Raw genomic sequence first — 7,039 nt, 5'->3', positions numbered from 1 at the left:
TAAACTACAAAAAGTAACGTATGCAGTAGTTTCGTCAGCATAGCAAACTGACCTAACACCAAACTCTGTTCTAAGGACATAAAAACCCTGAATAAAAATATAGCTATTTTAATAATCACAATGGATCTTGAAAGAAAAGTTCCCAGCTGACAGAAGTATAAAAAGAACTCAAGCTCTCTGCTTCTCCCTGTAAAACAGAAGCCACATTTTCTGGAGTGGTGCCAGCTCGTCCCGAGACACGATGGCAAAGGTTGGACTAAACCGATTTGGCCATATTGGGCACCTGGTCGCCGGGGCTGCTTTTAACTCTGGCAAAGCGGATATTGTCCCCATCAATGACCCCTTCATCGACCTCAACTACATGGTCTATATTCTCCAATATGATTCTACCCACGGCACAGTCAAGGCTGAGAACAGGAGACTCGTCATCAACGGAAAGCCCATCTCCATCTTCTAGAGGCTAGATCCCATCAACGTCAAATGGGGTGATGCTGGTGCTGAGTATGTTGTGGAGTCCACTGGGGTCTTCACCACCATGGAGAAGGCTGGGGCTCACTTGAAGGATGGGGCCAGAGGGTCATCATCTCTGCCCCTTCTGTTGATGTTTGTGATGGGCATGAACCATGAGAAGTATGACAACTCCCTGAAGATTGTCAGCAATGCCTCCTATACCACCAAGCGCTTGGGCCCTCTGGCCAGCGTCATCCATGATGACTTTGGCATCATGGACCACAGTCCATGCCATCACTGTACCCCAGAAGACCGCGGATGGCCCCTCTGGGAAACTGTGGCATGATGTCTGAGGAGCCACCCAGAACATCATCCCTGCTTCTGCTGGCACCACCAAGGCTCTAGGCAAGATCATCTCTGAGCTAAATGGGAAGCTCATTGGCATGACTTTCTGTGTCCCCACCCCCAACGTGTCAGTTGTGGATCTCACTTGCCACCCGGAGCTGCAAAATTCAGCGACATCAAGAAGGTGGTGAAGCAGGCATTGGAGGGCGCCTTCAAGGGCATCCTAGGCCATACTGAGGACCAGGTTGTCTCCTGTGACTTTAACAGTGACACCCACTCTTCCATCTTCGACACTGGGGTTTGCATCGCCTCCAATGACTACTTTGTCAAGCTCATTTCCTTGCATGACAATGAATTTTGGCTACAGGAACCAGGTGGTGAACCTGATAGTCCACATGGCCTCCAAGGAGTAAGGGCCCCCTAGGCCACCAGCCCCCGCAAGAGCAAGAGGAAAAGAGAGTCCCTCAGCTTCTGGGGAGTCCTTGCCCCAAATCATCCCCCAACACGCTGAGACTCTCCAGACCTCTACACAGTTTCCATCCCAGACCCCCTGAAGAAGGGGAGGGGCTTGGAGAGCCCCATCTTGTCATGTACCATCAATAAAGCATACCGTACCCAGCCAAAAAAAAAAAAAAAAAAAAACCAAGAAAAGAACTCAAAACAAAAATGATAAGTAAATTAGCTGGTATTTTTTTTTTAATTTTTTTTTCAATGTTTTTTATTTATTTTTGGGACAGAGAGAGACAGAGCATGAACGGGGGAGGGGCAGAGAGAGAGGGAGACACAGAATCGGAAACAGGCTCCAGGCTCCGAGCCATCAGCCCAGAGCCTGACGCGGGGCTCGAACTCACGGACCGCGAGATCGTGACCTGGCTGAAGTCGGACGCTTAACCGACTGCGCCACCCAGGCGCCCCAAATTAGCTGGTATTATGGTGACCTAAGGGCTATCTGAACTAGTCATACACCTTGATAACTTTGGATTAGGCTTTTAAGGCCCTTGCAGGGAAGGGAATCATGACCTTGTACTTGCCTAAGGCAGATAGCTCCAACTGAGGAAGAGCGATAAGTAAGCTGCACCTTGTGACTAGAGGACTAGGGAAAACATACCTCTGCCAGATGGCCCAGGGAAGCTTCAAGGAAACATGACTCTCCCTTCGTCTCTGGGTGGGGAACAGGCGAAATCGGTATACCATGAGAAATAAAAGCCTTAAGTTTGTGACAAATGCCCCTATACCACCTGAGTTTACAGTGCACACGTAGTGCCGGAAGGCAAAGGAAAACTTAACATCGAAAACTGTTTCCCGTTATGTGAAATCGCTCGCGTCTCTAGCAGATGCAAACGCAAAAATTATTTTTAGAGCTATCTTCAGAAACTAGGGAGCCAGGGACTCCTACAGGAAAAAAAAAAATCCTGCCTCAATAAGAAGCAGGCATGTGTGCGTGCACACTCGTAGAGTAGACACATCATACAAATCACAGAAGTATACAACCTATCCTTTTTTAAACAATATTTATTTACTTTTGAGAGGAGGGGAAGGACAGAGAGAGAGAGAGAGAGACAGAGACAGAGACAGAGAGAGACAGAGAATCCCAAAGCAGGCTCCGCAATGCCAGCACAGAGCCTGACCCGGGGTTCGATCTCACGAACCCGAGATCCTGACCTGAGCCGAAATCAAGAGTCCGATGCTTAACCAACTGAGCCACCCAAGCGCCCCATAGGTAACCTATCCTTAAGAAGTTCTGCATATATAGCACACAGTAAACCAGAGATAAAAGAACAATACCAAAGAAAAGAACCCTAAAAATAAATATATTTAAAATGATTAATGATATTAAAGGGAATAGAGCCACGGGGGTGGGAGCGGGGGAATAAAAAAAAAAAGGCATCAGAATCATCCAATAAAAATTCTAGACATGAAAGTAAGGTCACAGAATTAAAAAACTAAGCTGATTCAGAATTTAGGTAGAAAATCTTACGGAGAGATTAAGAAACATAGAAGTGTGAATGACATATCTAACAAGCATTCCAAAAGAAGGAAATAGGAAGTAGAGAGGAACAATAGTGAAAAAAGAGGAGAATTTAAGGAAGACATGAATACTTAGATTGAAAGAGCAAAGCTGCCATCAAGATAAATCGAATTAAAGTGACATGTTGGAGGGGCGCCTGGGGGGCTCGGTTGCTTAAGCATCCCACTCTTGATTTTGGCACAAAGCCTGCGTGGGATTCTCTCTCTCTCTCTCTCTCTCTCTCTCTCTGCTTGTGCACTCTCTCTCTCAAAATAGATAAGTAAATATTCTAAAAAAAGGCTTACGATCCTCTCTTTCTCTCCCTCTTCCTCTGCCCCTCCCCACTTACGTGCTCTCTCTCTCAAAAATAAATAAGTAAAGTTAAAAAAATAAAGTGGCGTGTGGAAACAAGGGAGGAAAGCTATAGAATGACAAATGCAAAGAAAAAGACTACAAGTAATCTGAGGAAAGATCTATATTCTGCCCCCCCCCAATAAAATGGCGATCACGCAGACAACAGATTTCATACCAACAACGTGGGCCAGAAGACAGTGAACATCTATCATCCAACAGCTAAGGGAAAATAGCTGCCTACCTAGGGCAGCTAAATATCCAAGAGTGAATGTGAAAAAAGACATTTTCAGACAAACATTGGAAGAGTTTACCACTCATGAATGCTTACTGAAAATGTGACCCAAGACTATACTAAAATGAGGAAAAGGCTGAACCTTGAAGGAAGTAATGGAAACACAAAAGGCAATGATGAACGAAGAAGTGGGCATATATGTGAGTAGAGCTGAAGAGGCATTGCTTGTGGAATGCATACTACAAGGAACACTTTGGGGAAGTTTAAAAACAAGTTGGGGGAGGGGGGCGGCGCCTGGGTGGCTCTGTTGCTTAAGCTTCCCACTCTTGACCTCAGCTCATGTCTTGATTTCCGAGACGTGAGTTCACGCCCCTCATTGGGCTCCACGCTAGGTGTGGACCCCACCGAAAACAAACAAACAACAAGTTGGGACTTCTACTTCCTGGAAGATGGAGATGTGTTTTCCCTATTCTTCCTGCTAAGTAAAACCAAAAATACTGGGCCTTATATATAAAAAACAGACGTAGAAAGACTCTGCAAGGTGGAAAAGAAAGCAAATCAACTATGGACTTTTGGGACCAAGGAATGATACATTGGTGACTTCCCAGACAGGGAACTGTCTGAAGAAAATATATCTTCATCCCACGAATATCAACAGGAGAAGACAAAAAAAAAAAAAAAAAAAAAGCAAGCTTCAACAAGACTTATCCTCTCTAGCCAAAGAACCAGGAAGGGGAGAGCTTAACAAGACAAAAACCAGTCCACTGCACTCAGACAGCACAGAAAGAGCTGTAACCTGACTCCTACCCATGAAAGAAAAGCCAAAGGGGCAACTTAGACATCCACTCTCACAAAGCTGCAACAAGGTTCTCTAACAGCCCCGATTATTAGGTGGTTCAGAGAAAGCCAAATTAAAAGCAGGAACTTTCATCCCCACTGTTTGGTAATGAGCCCCACCCCCCTTGGGATCAGAGGATACCATGGCGGGGGGGGGGGGGGGGAGGGGGAAGTGACCCCCCTCCCCCACCCATGGTATCCATGGAGACCACATGGAGAGCTGGAAGTCCACTGCTTTCCAACAGAAATGAGTTCGCCCGACTCCAAAACTCTGGTGTCGGTGGAAACCAAGCTGGGAACCTTTATTTCTCCTCCACCTTGTGGGAATGAGGCAGCTCATTCTGAGGAGTGTCAGAAAAGAAGAGAACGTAAGCAAGCAAAACCAAACAAAACATGAAGATTTCAACAAGGTCCAGAGTCTCATGAGATAATATGGAAATATCCAGCTTTCAATAGACAATCATTCAAACAATCAGATTGTCAATAGACAATCAGATCTCAAACAGAATGAGAAAAGGCAATCAGTAGATGTCAATGTCCAGACGAGAGAGATGTTAGAATTATCTGAAAGGAAAAAATTGGCATCCCCATGAATATATCCCCACCAAAAGTACCCTTCAGGAATAAAGAGAAAATCCAGCATTCTCAGATGAAAGACAAACTAAGAGAATTTGCTGCTAAGAAACACACCCTAAAAGAATGGCCAAAAGTTGTTCTCTAAACAAAAAGGAAGTGATAAAAGGGAGAACTTGGAAATGCCAAGAAAGGAGAAAGAACGTGGCAAGCAAAAGTATGGGTAAATACAACGGGCTTTTTTTCCGAGTTTTCCAAATTACATTTGCTGGTTTAAGAAAGGTATACCACTGTCTGATGTGGTTTTAAATGTATGCAGTAGAAGGGCGTCTGGGTGGCTCAGTGGGTTAAGCGTCTGACTTCGGCTCAGGTCATGATATCACAATTTGTGAGTTCAAGCCCCACATCAAGCTCTCTGCTGTCAGCACAGAGCCCGCTTCAGACCCTCTGTCCCTCTCTCTCTTTCTCTCTTCCTCTCCCTGGCTGGTGCTCTCTCTCTCTCTCTCACTCATAAATAAACATTAAAAAAAAAACTAAATGTATGCAGTAGAAATATTTAAGACAACTATATTATAAAACGGGGACAGAACTGGGACATAAAGTGAGGTGAGATTTCTTTTTTATTTAAAATTTTTTTTAACATTTATTCATTTTTGAGAGTGAGAGAGACAGAGCATGAATGGGGGAGGGTCAGAGAGAGAGGGAGACACAGAATCTGAAGCAGGCTCCAGGCTCTGAGCTGTCAGCACAGAGCCCGACGCGGGGCTCAAACTCACGGACCTCAAGATCACGACCAAACTGAAGTTGGATGTTCAACTGACTGAGCCACCCAGGCACCTCAAATGAGGTAAGATTTCTACACTTCCCTCAGAATGGTAATAGAAGAGAGTACCTGGGTAGCTCAGTCAGTTAAGCATCTGACTCTTGGTTTTGGCTCAGGTCATGATCTTACAGTTCATGGGTTCGAGCTCCCCATCAGGCTGTGTGCTGAGAGCAAAGAGCCTGGTTGGGATTCTCTCTCTCCTTTTTCTGCCCCTCCCCCACTCGTGCTCACTCTCTCACTCTCCTTCTCTCAAAAAATAAATAAGTAAAAACTTAAAAATTAATAAATAAAATGAAAAGTTTCCTTTAAAGGGGCGCCTGGGTGGCTCAGTCTGTTAAGCATCTGACTTCGGCTCAGGTCATATCTCGCAGTTTGTGAGTTCAAGGCCCGCATTGGGCTCTGTACTTGGAACCTGCTTGGGATTCTGTGTCTCCCTCTCTCTCTGCCCCTCCCCTGCTGGCTCTCTGTCTCTCTCTCAAAATAAATAAAAACCATGAAAAAAAGCACAGAATGCTCTTTAAAAACCAGATTTGTAAAAATAAAAAAATAGAATTTACATTTTTTCTTAATGGATGATTCAAAGAAAAGATAAAGGAAATGGTTATATATATTGTAATTGAATAATCACAAAAATACTACATATAGGAATTTGCTATAAAGTTACAGTAATTAAATAGTGTGATATTGGCAAAATGAAGAGATCAGACCAATGAAACCGAATGAAGCCAAATGTATGTGCACGTACAATTTAGTATGTAATAGAGATGACATTAAAATTAGTTAGAAGAGTATAAGGTTTTAATAAATTGCCTTGGTATCCGGGCGCCTGGGTGGCTCAGTCGGTTGAGCGTCTGACTTCGGCTCAGGTCATGATCTCGTGGTCCGTGAGTTTAAGCCCTGCGTCGGGCTCTGTGCTGACAGCTCAGAGCCTGGAGCCTGCTTCGGATTCTGTGTCTCCCTCTCTCTGACCCTCCCCCGTTCATGCTCTGTCTCTCTCTGTTATAAAAAATAAATAAATAAACATTAAAAAAATTAAAAAAAAATAAATTGCCTTGGTATCAATTGAGTATATATAGGAAGAAAAATAAAATTGGATCTCTACATCACATAATAATAAAAACCAATTTCAGGTGGATTTAAAGACCTAAATGTGCTACATTGTATGTTAACTAGCTTGAATTTAAATAAAACCTTGGAAGAAGGAAGGAAGGAAGGAAGGAAGGAAGGAAGGAAAGAAGGAAGGAAAGGAGGAAGGAAGGGAGGAAGGAAGGAAGGAAGGAAGGAAGGAAGGAAGGAAAGAAGGAAGGAAAGAAGGAAGGAAGGGAGGAAGGAAGGAAAGAAGGAAGGAAGGGAGGAAGGAAGGAAAGAAGGAAGGAAAGAAGGAAGGAAGGGAGGAAGGAAGGAAAGAAGGAAGGAA

General features: G+C 44.2%; 1 pseudogene; it reads left to right on the top strand.

Moving 5' to 3' along the window:
- The first annotated feature begins 241 nt into the window (after positions 1-241).
- Positions 242-1,208, top strand: LOC102951288 (annotated as a pseudogene).
- Positions 1,209-7,039: the final 5,831 nt, after the last annotated feature.

Source organism: Panthera tigris, chromosome X, assembly GCF_018350195.1.
Source record: "Panthera tigris isolate Pti1 chromosome X, P.tigris_Pti1_mat1.1, whole genome shotgun sequence".
NCBI classification, from domain to species: Eukaryota; Metazoa; Chordata; class Mammalia; order Carnivora; family Felidae; genus Panthera; species Panthera tigris.
The sequence above is the reverse complement of the archived record's forward strand: the minus strand, read 5'-3'. Positions and strand labels throughout refer to the sequence as shown.